General features: G+C 44.0%; 1 protein-coding gene across 4 annotated transcripts in view; it reads right to left on the bottom strand.

The window, feature by feature from the left end:
* The window catches only part of LOC124013345 (glucocorticoid-induced transcript 1 protein-like), an 82301-nt gene that overhangs the window by 10315 nt on the left and 59217 nt on the right, over positions 1-12769 (bottom strand). The window lies entirely within an intron of this gene.

The following is a 12769-nucleotide window of genomic DNA, read 5'->3' as shown; positions in this document are numbered from 1 at the left end:
CTCTTGGTTACCCCTGGTCTGCTACTGGAGCTGAGAGAGATAAAGTAGCCCTCGCTTTGACCCTGGTTACCCCTGGTCTGCTACTGGAGCTGAGAGAGATAAAGTAGCCCTCGCTTCACACCCTGGTTACCCCTGGTCTGCTACTGGAGCTGAGAGAGATAAAGTAGCCCTAGCTTCACCCCCTGGTTACCCCTGGTCTGCTACTGGAGCTGAGAGAGATAAAGTAGCCCTAGCTTCACCCCCTGGTTACCCCTGGTCTGCTACTGGAGCTGAGAGAGAGAAAGTAGCCCTAGCTTCCCCCCCTGGTTACCTCTGGTCTGCTACTGGAGCTGAGAGAGATAAAGTAGCCCTAGCTTCCTCCCTGGTTACCCCTGGTCTGCTACTGGAGCTGAGAGAGATAAAGTAGCCCTCGCTTCGCCCCTTGGTTACCCCTGGTCTGCTACTGGAGCTGAGAGAGATAAAGTAGCCCTCGCTTCGCCCCTTGGTTACCCCTGGTCTGCTACTGGAGCTGAGAGAGATAAAGTAGCCCTCGCTTCATCCCCTGGTTACCCCTGGTCTGCTACTGGAGCTGAGAGAGATAGTCGCACCTGGTTACCCCTGGTCAGCTACTGGAGCTGAGAGAGATAAAGTAGCCCTCACTTCGCCCCTTGGTTACCCCTGGTCTGCTACTGGAGCTGAGAGAGATAAAGTAGCCCTCGCTTCGTCCCCTGGCTACCTCTGGTCTGCTACTTGAGCTGAGAGAGATAAAGTAGCCCTCGCTTCGCCCCTTGGTTACCCCTGGTCTGCTACTGGAGCTGAGAGAGATAAAGTAGCCCTCGCTTCATCCCCTGGTTACCCCTGGTCTGCTACTGGAGCTGAGAGAGATAGTCGCACCTGGTTACCCCTGGCCTTCTACTTGAGCTGAGAGAGATAAAGTAGCCCTCACTTCGCCCCTTGGTTACCCCTGGTCTGCTACTGGAGCTGAGAGAGAGAAAGTAGCCCTCGCTTCGCCCCTTGGTTACCCCTGGTCTGTTACTGGAGCTGAGAGAGAAAGTAGCCCTCGCTTCGCCCCCTGGTTACCCCTGGTCTGCTACTGGAGCTGAGAGAGAGAAAGTAGCCCTCGCTTCGCCCCTTGGTTACCCCTGGTCTGTTACTGGAGCTGAGAGAGAAAGTAGCCCTCGCTTCGCCCCTTGGTTACCCCTGGTCTGTTACTGGAGCTGAGAGAGAAAGTAGCCCTCGCTTCGCCCCCTGGTTACCCCTGGTCTGCTACTGGAGCTGAGAGAGAAAGTAGCCCTCGCTTCGCCCCCTGGTTACCCCTGGTCTGCTACTGGAGCTGAGAGAGAAAGTAGCCCTCGCTTCGCCCCCTGGTTACCCCTGGTCTGCTACTGGAGCTGAGAGAGAAAGTAGCCCTCGCTTCGCCCCCTGGTTACCCCTGGTCTGCTACTGGAGCTGAGAGAGAAAGTAGCCCTCGCTTCGCCCCCTGGTTACCCCTGGTCTGCTACTGGAGCTGAGAGAGATAAAGTAGCCCTCGCTTCGCCCCCTGGTTACCCCTGGTCTGCTACTGAAGCTGAGAGAGAGAAAGTAGCCCTCGCTTCTCCCCTTGGTTACCCCTGGTCTGTTACTGGAGCTGAGAGAGAAAGTAGCCCTCGCTTCGCCCCCTGGTTACCCCTGGTCTGCTACTGGAGCTGAGAGAGAAAGTAGCCCTCGCTTCGCCCCTTGGTTACCCCTGGTCTGTTACTGGAGCTGAGAGAGAAAGTAGCCCTCGCTTCGCCCCCTGGTTACCCCTGGTCTGCTACTGGAGCTGAGAGAGAGAAAGTAGCCCTCGCTTCGCCCCCTGGTTACCCCTGGTCTGCTACTGGAGCTGAGAGAGAGAAAGTAGCCCTCGCTTCGCCCCCTGGTTACCCCTGGTCTGTTACTGGAGCTGAGAGAGAGAAAGTAGCCCTCGCTTCGCCCCCTGGTTACCCCTGGTCTGCTACTGGAGCTGAGAGAGGAGAAAAACAGAAGGAGGAAGACAAGCGTAAAAATAAATGAGAATAAAGTAAATACAATTTTCCTAGTCGCGTACAAATAAGTTATCGCGGGTGCAGAGAAATGCTTATGGTTTTTAGCAAACAGAGCAGTAACACCTAACACTAGACACAAATCCCCCAAATAAAAAGAAATATCAGAACGAGCACAGTCTGGAATACACAGCTGAAGTCAGAAGTTTACAAACACTTTTTCAACCACTCAACAAATTTCTTGTTAACAAACTGTAGTTTTGGCAAGTCGGTTAGGACATCTACTTTGTGCGTGACAGAAGTCATTTTTACATTTGTTTACAGACAAACGTGGGTCAGATGTTTACATACACGAAGTTGACTGTGCCTTTAAACAGCTTAGGAAATGTCATGGTTTTAGAAGCTTCTGATATGCTAATTGACATCATTTGAGTCAATTGGAGGTGTACCGGTGGATGTATTTCAAGGCCTACCTTCAAACTCAGTGCCTTTTGGCTTGACATCATGGGAAAATCAAAAGAAATCCGCCAAGACCCCAGAAAAAAAAATTGTAGACCTCGACAAGTCCGGTTCATCCTTAGGAGCAATTTCCAAACGCCTGAAGGTACCACGTTCATCTGTACAAAGAATAGTACACAAGTATAAACACCATGGGACCACGAAGCCATCATACTGCTCAGGAAGGAGACTCCTTCTGTCTCCTAAATATGAATGTACTTTGGTGTGAAAATCAATCCCAGAACAACAGCAAAGGACCTTGTGAAGATGCTGGAGGAAACAGGTACAAAAGTATCTATATCCACAGTAAAAACAAGCCCTATATCGACATCAGCAAGGAAGAAGCCACTGCTCCAAAACTGCCATAAAAAAAGCCAGACCCGGTTTGCAACTGCACATGGGGACAAATATCGTACTTTTTGAAGAAATGTCCTCTGGTCTGATGAAACAAAAATAGAACTGTTTGGCCATAATGACCATCGTTATGTTCGGAGGAAAAAAGGGGAAGCTTGCAAGCCGAAGAACACCATCCCAACCGTGAAGCACGGGGGTGGCAGCATCATGTTGTGGGGGTGCTTTGCTGCAGGAGGGACTGGTGCACTTCACAAAATAGATAGCTTCATGAGGGAGGAAAATGATGTGGATATATTGAAGCAACATCTCAAGATATCAGTCAGGGTTTTAAAGCTTGGTCGCAAATGGGTCTTCTAAATGGACAATGATCCCATACTTCCAAAGTTGTGACAAAATGGCTTCAGGAAAACAAAGTCAAGGTATTGGATTGGCCGTCACAAAGCCCTGACTTCAATTCTACAGAAAATTTGTGGGCAGAAATGAAAAAGCGTGTGCGAGCAATGAGGCCTACAAACCTGACTCAGTTAGACCAGCTCTGTCAGAAGGAATGGACCAACATTCACCCAACTTATTGTGGGAAGCTTGTGGAAGGCAACCCAAAACGTTTGACCCAAGTTGAACAATTTAAAGGCAATGCTACCAAATACTAATTGAGTGTATGTAAACTTCTGACCCACTGGGAATGTGATAAAGCTGAAATGAATAATTCTCTCTACTATTATTCTGACATTTCACATTCTTAAAATAAAGTGGTGTTCCTAACTGACCAAAACAGGGTATGTTTACTAGGATTAAATGTCAGGAATTGTGAAAAACTGAGTTTAAATGTATTTGGCGTATGTAAACTTCCGACTTCAACTGTATGTGTGTGTGTGTGTGTGTGTGTGTGTGTGTGTGTGTGTGTGTGTGTGTGTGTGTGTGTGTGTGTGTGTGTGTGTGTGTGTGTGTGTGTGTGTGTGTGTGTGTGTGTGTGTGTGTGTGTGTGCGTGCGTGCGTGCGTGCGTGCGTGCATGTATGTATGTATGTATGTATGTATGTGTGTGTGTGTGTATGCATGTATGCAATGTATGTATGTATATATATTAGTGATCCACTGATCAATAGATATCCATCTACGCACACACACACACACACACACACACACACACACACACACACACACACACACACACACACACACAAAGATGTCATCAAGTGGCTACTTTCAAAAATATAAAATATATACTGATTTGTTTCACACTTTTTTGGTTACTATATGATTCCATGTGTTATTTCACAATTTTGATGTCTTCATTCTACAATGTAGAAAATAGTAAAAATAAAGAAAAACCCTTGAATGAGTAGGTGTGTCCAAGCTTTTGACTGGTACTGTATACATTTCGTTTTTTGTTGTTGCTCAGAAAACATGGAGGGCCAAATAAAACCACCCCCGGACCAACTGTTGGGGAACCCTGGTCTAGAGTGTCGAGGATAGGTGGAGGGGATATGGTCCTTAACCATCTCTCAAAAGCTCTTCATGATAACAGAAGTGGGTTCCACGGGGTGATAGTAAGTTATTTCAGTTTCCTTGGCTTTCTTGGGTACAGGAACAATGGTGGACATATGGAAGCAAGTTTGGACAACAGACTGGGATATGGAGAGATAGAATATGTCTGTAAACCCTCCAGCCAGCTGGGATGCACATGCTCTGAGTACGCAGCCTGGGATGCTGTCTGAGCGGCATCCGCTTAAAATGTCTTGCATCGCCACAGAGAGTGAGAGCTCACAGTCCTCGTGAGCGGCGGTGGCACGCGTTGGCGGCTCAGTGTTTTTCTCAAAGCAGGCAAAGGTGTTTAGGTTGTCAGGGAGAAGGACGGAGTCCACAACGTGGCTGGCTTTCCCTTCATAATCCGTAATTGTCTGGAGTCCCTGCCACATTTTTTTTTTTTAATCTACCATTATTTAAATAGGCAAGTCAGTGCAGAATGCCTATTTACAATGACGACCTACCCCGACCAAACCCGGACGACGCTGGGCCAATTGGGAGTCCCATAGGGCGGCGCACAATCATGGCCGGATGTGATGCAGCCTGGATTTGAACCAGGGACTGTAATGATGCCACTTGTACTGAGATGCAGAGCCTTAGAACGCTGCGCCACCCGTGTCAATTTTCCCAGTGACCTTGTCATGGTTAAATGCAGTGGTTCACGCTTTCAGTTTTGCGCAAATCCACAGTTTTTGGTTTGGGTAAGTTCTAATTGTCAGTGTAAACAACATCCTTTATGCACATCCTAATTTTCACAGTGTAAACAACATCCTTTATGCACACCCTAATTGTCACAGTGTAAACAACATCCTTTATGCACATCCTAATTGTCACAGTGTAAACAACATCCTTTATGCACACAGAGTCAATGTATATGTTGATTCTATTCTCAGAGACAACTCAGACCATTTCCTAGTCCACGTGATCAAAATAATCTTGAAGTATAGATTCTGATTAAGTTTCTGCCTATAGGAGGGGAGGAGCAAAATTAAGGTGTGATCTGATTTGCCGAAGGGGGGGCGGGGGAGGATCTTAGAGCCATCCCAGAAGGGGGAGTAGCAATGGTCAAGAGTGCTCGATATGCGGGTAGCACAGGAGATATGTTAATACACTATATATACACACACATAAAAGTAGGTGGACACCCCTTCAAATTAGTGGATTCGGCTATTTCAGCCACACCCCTTGCTGACAAGTGTATAAAAAATATATTATATTATTATTTTTTTAAATACAAACATATATATATTTTTAAATCGAGCAAATAGCCATGCAATCTCCACAGCAAATATTGCTAGAAGAATGGCCTTACTGATTAGCTCAGTGACTTTTAACGTGGTACCGAATTTCGGCCCTGCTAGAGCTGCCCGGTCGACTCTAAGTGCTCTTATTGTGAAGTGGAAACGTCTAGGAGCAACAACGGCTTAGCCGCGAAGTGGTAGGCCATACAAGCGCACAGAACGGGACCACAGAGTGCTGAAATGCGTAAAAATTGTCTGTCCTCGGCTGCAACACTCACTACCGAGTTTCAAACTACTTCTGGAAGCACCATCAGCACAATAAATGTTTGTCGGGAGCTTCATGAAATGGATTTCCATGGCCGAGCAGCCGCACACAAGTCTGAGATCACCATGTGCAATGCCAAGCGTCAGCTGGAGTGGTGTCAAGCTTGCCGCCATTGGACACTGGAGCAGTGGAAACGCATTCTCTGGAGTGATGAATCATGCTTAACCACCTGGACAAATCTGGGTTTGGCAGATGCCATGCCTAATCACCCAACATCCGTGCCCGACCTCACTAATGCTCGTGGCTGAATGGAAGCAAGTCCCCACAGCAATCTTCCAACATCTAGTGGAATGTCTTCCTAGAAGGGGGGGGGGGGTACAACTCCATTATAATGCCAATGATTTTGGAATGAGATGTATGTAAAACAGAGTACGTTACGGTCCCTGATGTCTCTCTGGAATGAGATCCTCACCCTGACCTTGTCTATTGTCCAAGGACTGAACGTTAGAGAGTAATATACTTGGAAGCGGTGGATGGTAATAAAAGCCTCCTGCGTCTGAATAGGAGCCCACTCCTCTTCTGGAGCAGCCCCCGGGATGAATGGAACTGCCTCGGAGAGTTCAAACAAAGGATCCAATTCAGGGAAGTCGAATTTGTGATGAGTGACCACGGATGTACTATCCAAAAGTTATTTTCGAATGCATGTAATAATGTAAGAAATGTTCTGAGAAAATAATGTAAGAAATAACAGGAACTAGAAACAGGGTGACCATGTCAGGCAGCACCACCTTGTTCATTGCCGGGCTCTTTCAACACATGGTAGGCATCAAACAGGAATTAAATGGAGTGTGTGCTGCGATAAAGAATAGGCCAACTCTGTGTGTCTGCTTGAGAGAAGGCAAAGAGAGATAATAAAAGAGTGAGAAATGGAATAAAGAGAGAGAGAGAAAATAAAATCCCAAGTCCAAGAACATTGGGAAACAACAGCTCTCCAAAATGTTTTTTGTTGTTTTTTGTGTAGAATAAGTAACCTCATTTCACCTTTTTATTTTCTGCAGTTATGCCTTCATCACAGCATCCGTGAATATATACTGTAGGGGTCAATGGAAGTGCTAGGTCTATGCTGTTGCCGGAAGAGGTAGTAAATATTGTAAAATGGTGAGTTCTTCTATTAATTTGTGGAATCTTCACATTGTTGTCTTCTGTACCCAGTTCAACACCCTCACCAAGCCAGGCAGGAAACAGAGAGAGATAGCTTTGAACATAGCCTTTTCATCTCCTCTTTAAAGAGAAGAGTACACACACACACACACACACACACACCATATCCTCTCCTCTTACAGTGGACCATGTGTGACCGCATACCGTTCCCTGCCCTGCATGTGTTCAGTCGATGAACAAACACTCCAAAGGAAATTCCAGTTTTTCCGTTGGTTAGGGTTAGGGCCGTTTGGCATATGAAAAGTGTCCTTATACCACAAGCCATAAACCTTTTTCCGATGCTGAGGACGAGAGCAGGTCCGTACAGCACATGTGGATATGTCAGATTTGTCTATGCATGTGGACAAAGGAGAAGTGGAATGGACGCGTTGGTTCATATAGTAAACCGGCTGCCAGGTTGACTCCACAGTAATATGGTTTTTGAGACGATCTAGCAATTTGGCTATGGGCTGGGCTGAGGAGGTTATTAGGTCCTGGTTGCCGAGCAGTGCAGTAAACCAGAATGTAGGAGGTCATCAGGGGCTGACACGGTCATGGTTCATGTGGGGTCGAATGACATTATGAAGGGCAGCTCAGAACAGCTGAAGATGGATTTTAAAGAACTGATTGGGTCACTACTTGACACCAGCAAATGGCCCATAATATATGGCCCTCTGCCCTCCCTAAATTGTGGCATTGAATGTTTCAGCAGACTGTTATCCCTCCACAACTGGCTACAAGACTATTGCAGCTCTGTTGACAATTTTGATACCTTCTGGAAACAAAGCTCGTATTATAAAGAGGATGGCCTCCACCCAAATCATTTGGGTTCCTGGATCCTTTCACAGCATTATAAGGCTGTGTTGAGACAATGACTTATCAACGACCCAAGTCCAGTTTATTTAATCCCTAACATTGTGTCGCTGAGTTGTCATGATGCTTCAGCAAATGTACATTATCCCAAAGGTGTTGGTGGTGTGCCCTAGCAGGAAGTTCAGTGGGCAGCCCACCCTGTACTAACATAAAATAACCAGAGGATGTCTAACTGTTTTTCTTTACTGGGAAGCTAAGCAATCAAGAATCCCAGAAAAGAGTACCAAAAAATCCCATAAAAATTAAGGTTCCTGAAATGACTGTTTTTTCTCACAAATTAAATTCATATTCTGACCATCTCTGAAACTCACTTAGATAATATTTTTGATACATGGTTATAAGATCTACAGAAAAGCCAACGGTGGAGGTGTGGCTGTTTATATTCAGAACCACATTCCTGTAAAGCTTAGAGAAGATCTCATGTTAAATACTGTTGAAGTAACATGGCTACAGGTTCATCTGCCTCACCCATTCTGGTGGGAAGTTGTTATAGATCACCAAGTGCTAACAGTCAGTATCTGGATATGATGTGAAATGCTTGATAATGTATGTGATATCAATAGACAGGTATATTTTCTGGGTGATTTGACAGGCTGCTCACTCAAGGAAAAGTTTCAAACTGTAGCTAGTGCCTGCAACCTGGTTCAGGTTATCAATCAACCTACCAAGGTAGTTACAAAAAGCACAGGAATGAAATCAACAACATGTATTGATCATATCTTTATTAATGCTGCAGAAATGTGTTTGAAAACAGTATCCAAATCCATCAGATGCAGTGATCACAATATATGTAGGAAAACCAAAGTTCCAAAGTCTGGGCCTAATAGAGTGTATAAGAGGTGTTGTTAATGTAAAGAATATTTGTTGGTCCGTGGTGTGTAATGAGGAGCAACCAGATGCTGCACTTGACACATTTATGAAATTTATTATCTCAGTTACTAATAAGGATGCATCCATGAACTAAATTACTGTAAAAAATGTTAAATCCCTGTGAATTGATGAGGAATTGAAAAACTGTATGGTTGAGAGCGATGAAGCAAAATAAATGGGAAATAGGTCTAGCTGTACAACCGATTGGCAAACGTACTGCAAATTGAGAATTCAAGTGATTAAACTCAATAAAAAGAAGAAGAAACTACACTATAAACAAAGATAAATGATAAAGATTGATAGTAAAAACTTTGGAGTAACTTAAATTAAATTTTGGGCAAAAAGGCTAACTCTGCTCCATCATTCATTGAATCAGATGGCTCACTTATTACAAAACCTACTGATCTTGCCAAAGAAAAAATAATTAATGTAGTTGGCAATATTAGCAAACTTAGGCATGACATGCCAGCAACAGACACTGCACATCCAAGTATATCTGACTAAATTATGAAAGACAAGCATTGTTTTTTGAATTCTGTAAAGTAAGTGTGGAAGAGGTGATATTTTTTGTTGTTGTCTATCAACAATGACAAGCCACTGGGGTCTAACAAATTACTGGGGATAATTAGTGGATTATACTACCACTCCTATTTGCCATATCTTCAATCAGCCTGTTACCAGCAATTTGTAAACTTTCGGGAAAAATTGTTTGACCAGATACAATGCTATTTCACAATAAACAAATTTACAGACTTTCAGCATGCTTATAGGGAAGGACATTCAACAAGCACAGCACTTACACAAATTACTTATTGAGATATTGATGATGAAAAGATTGTGGGGGCTGTTTTGTTAAACTTCAGTGCGGCTTTTGACATTATCAATCATAGTCTGTTGCTGGAAAAACGTATGTGTTATGGCTTTACACCCCCTACTATACTGTGGATAAAGAGTTACCCGTCTAACAGCACACAGAGGTTGTTGTTTAATTGGAAGCCTCTCCAACAAAATCCAGATAGACTCAGGAATTCCCCAGGGCAGCTGTCTAGGTCCATTACTTTTAAAATCTTTACTAACGACATGCCACTGGCTTTGCATAAAACCAGTGTGTCTATTGTATACGGCTGACTCAACACTTTGCACGTCAGCTAGCACAGTAACTGAAATGACTGCAACAAAGAGCTGCAGTTAGTTTCAGAATGGGTGGCAAGGAATAAGTTAGTCCTAAATATTTCAAAAACTAAAAGCATTGTATTTGGAACAAATCATTCACTAAACCTCAACTAAACGTTGTAATGAATAACATGGTTGGTCAAAACATATTAACTGCCATGGTCAAAACATATTGATACAACAGTAGCTAGGATGGGGAGAAGTCTGTCCATAACAAAGCGCTGTTCTACATTCTTAACAGCACTATCAACAATGCAGGTCCTACAGGTCCTAGTTCTGTCACACCTGGACTACTGTTCAGTCGTGTGGTCAGGTGCCACAAAGAGGGACTTGTGAAAATTGCAATTGGCTCAGAACAGGGCAGCAAGTCTGGCCCTTGGATATACAGAGAGCTAAAATTAATAATATGCATGTCAATCTCTCCTGGTTCAAAGTGGAGGAGAAATTGACTTCATTACTTGTATTTGTGAGAGGTATTGACATGTTGAAAGCACCAAGCGGTCTGTTTGAACTACTTACACACAGCTCAGACACCCATGCATACTCCACAAGACATGCCACAAGAGGTCTCTTCACAGTCCACAAGTCCAGAACAGACTATGGGAGGCGCACAGTACTACATAAAGCCATGATTACATGGAACTCTATTCCACATCAACTAACTCATGCAGGCAGTAAAATTAGATTAAAAAAACTGATAAAAATATACCATATGGACCAGCGGGGTCTGTGAAGCAACACAAACATAGGCACAGACACATTCATACAAACACACGTACACATGGACTTTGTGTTGTGGATATGTGGTAGAGTAGGGGCCTGAGGGCACACACGTATTAATATGTTGTGAAATCTGTTGTGAATGTATTGTAATGTTTAACTGTCTCAATTTTGCTGGACCCCAGGAAGAGTAGCTGCTGCCTTGACAACAGTTAAATGGGGAACCATAATAAATACAAATACAAGTAATGGGATGTCATCTCTGACTCTAACTGGCACTGGCTGCGGTGGTGTCATAACCCTGCTAGCTTGCTCTCACTGTGACTGGCTACTGCACTCAATGGTGTAAAGTCCTTAAGTAAAACGACTAAAGTACTACTTCAGTAGTTGGGGCGATCAGTATTTTACAATTTATATTTTTGACAATTTTTATTTTACTACAATCCTTATATCAATAATGTACTTTTTACGCCATACATTTTCCCCGACACCCAAAAGTACTCATTAAATTTAGAATGCTTAGAAGGACAGGAAAATGGTCCAATTCACACGCTTATGAACAGAACATCCTTGGTCATCCCTATTGCTTCTGATCTAGCAGACTCACTAAACACATATGCTTAATTTGTTCATGAAGAGTGTTGGAGTGTTCCCCTGGCTTTCCATAAATTCAATAAATAAGAAAATGGTGCCATCGGATTTGCTTAATATAAGGAATTTAAAATAATTTGTACTTTTAATTCTAATAATTAAGTTTGTCATAGCAAATACTTTTAGACTTATTTAAGTAGTATTTTACTGGGTGACTTTCACTCATTTTATTTTACTCAAGTATGACAATTGGTTACTTTTTCTACCACTGACTGCACTAGACCCAGAGCAGAAAGGATAAACTAAAGGCCAAATCTACCCCTTTAACAACCAGTTTGAGGGATCCAGAATATTGGGCTGACACTGTACAATCATGTTCAACGCAGAAAGCAGAATGTCCATTAAAAGGCCTTTTCGTCCAGTTGGGAAGTAGGTTTAACCTAGGTCAGTGAAACTGGCCCAGTACACTACCTGGACCTGCACAATCAATCTTCCACGCACTTCTACTTATTGCTCTCGGTATAATCTTAGTGCTATGTGTTTGGGCATGTCGGTCATAACCTGGAAGGATGGTGTGGGTGTTGCAGGTCACAGCACTATACAGAATAGGACCAGGAAGAAGAGGGGGGAGGGAAAAATTTCCAGTTCACAGACCCAATGGCTGAGAATTACAGAATAGAACGAGGAAAGAGTGCGGAGGGGAAGAAGGAGAAAGAAAATCAGGAGGAAGAGAAAGACATGGCGGAGGAAGGGAAAATTCCAGCCGCAGCTGGACTGGCAGCAACATGGCTCTGTACAAACAGTTGACTTCATCTGACAAGCAGAAGCCATGTGTCACTCAGACAGACAGGAGCTCACATGTTCTCCACAATGACACCTTTGTGCTTCCATGACACCTAGGGCCTACTTGGTCAATACAAAAAAGCAGGCATTTAATACAGAGAGCCAGGCTGGTTAATCTATAGCAAGGCTAGACAGGCCCGCAGCTGCGTAGGTGGTAAACGTCAAAGTGACTGGCAGAAACAGGGTGTGTAGACCTGTGAAAGAGGGCAACAGAGGCTAACTCATATCTGTGTGGGTAAGTGAATCAGTGACTGAGTAGTGTACAATCTGGATTGCCACCAGTAACTTGAAAGAGCCCACTTCCCTACGGTGATGCAACGCAGGATTCAGCCACTTCATTTGATCACATTTTTTGCTGAGAATTCTCCGGCCAGCTAATAGCCTAACCACAGATCAAGAAACATTATGGTCTAAATGTTTGAATCCTGTTGATGCAGGATTATTTTGCTGTGACAATATACGTAGTCACCTCAGTCACCTCAGTATACTGGTGCAAAACAAGCATGCTTTGCAGATCAGCAAACCAGAACTAACCAGAGCTATCAATAAACCAGAGCCAACAATAAACCAGAGCTAACAATACACCAGAGCTAACCAGAGCTATCAATAAACCAGAGCTATCAATAAACCAGAGCTG

The sequence above is a fragment of the Oncorhynchus gorbuscha genome, linkage group LG24 (genome assembly GCF_021184085.1).
Source record: "Oncorhynchus gorbuscha isolate QuinsamMale2020 ecotype Even-year linkage group LG24, OgorEven_v1.0, whole genome shotgun sequence".
NCBI lineage: Eukaryota > Metazoa > Chordata > Actinopteri > Salmoniformes > Salmonidae > Oncorhynchus > Oncorhynchus gorbuscha.
The sequence above is the reverse complement of the archived record's forward strand: the minus strand, read 5'-3'. Positions and strand labels throughout refer to the sequence as shown.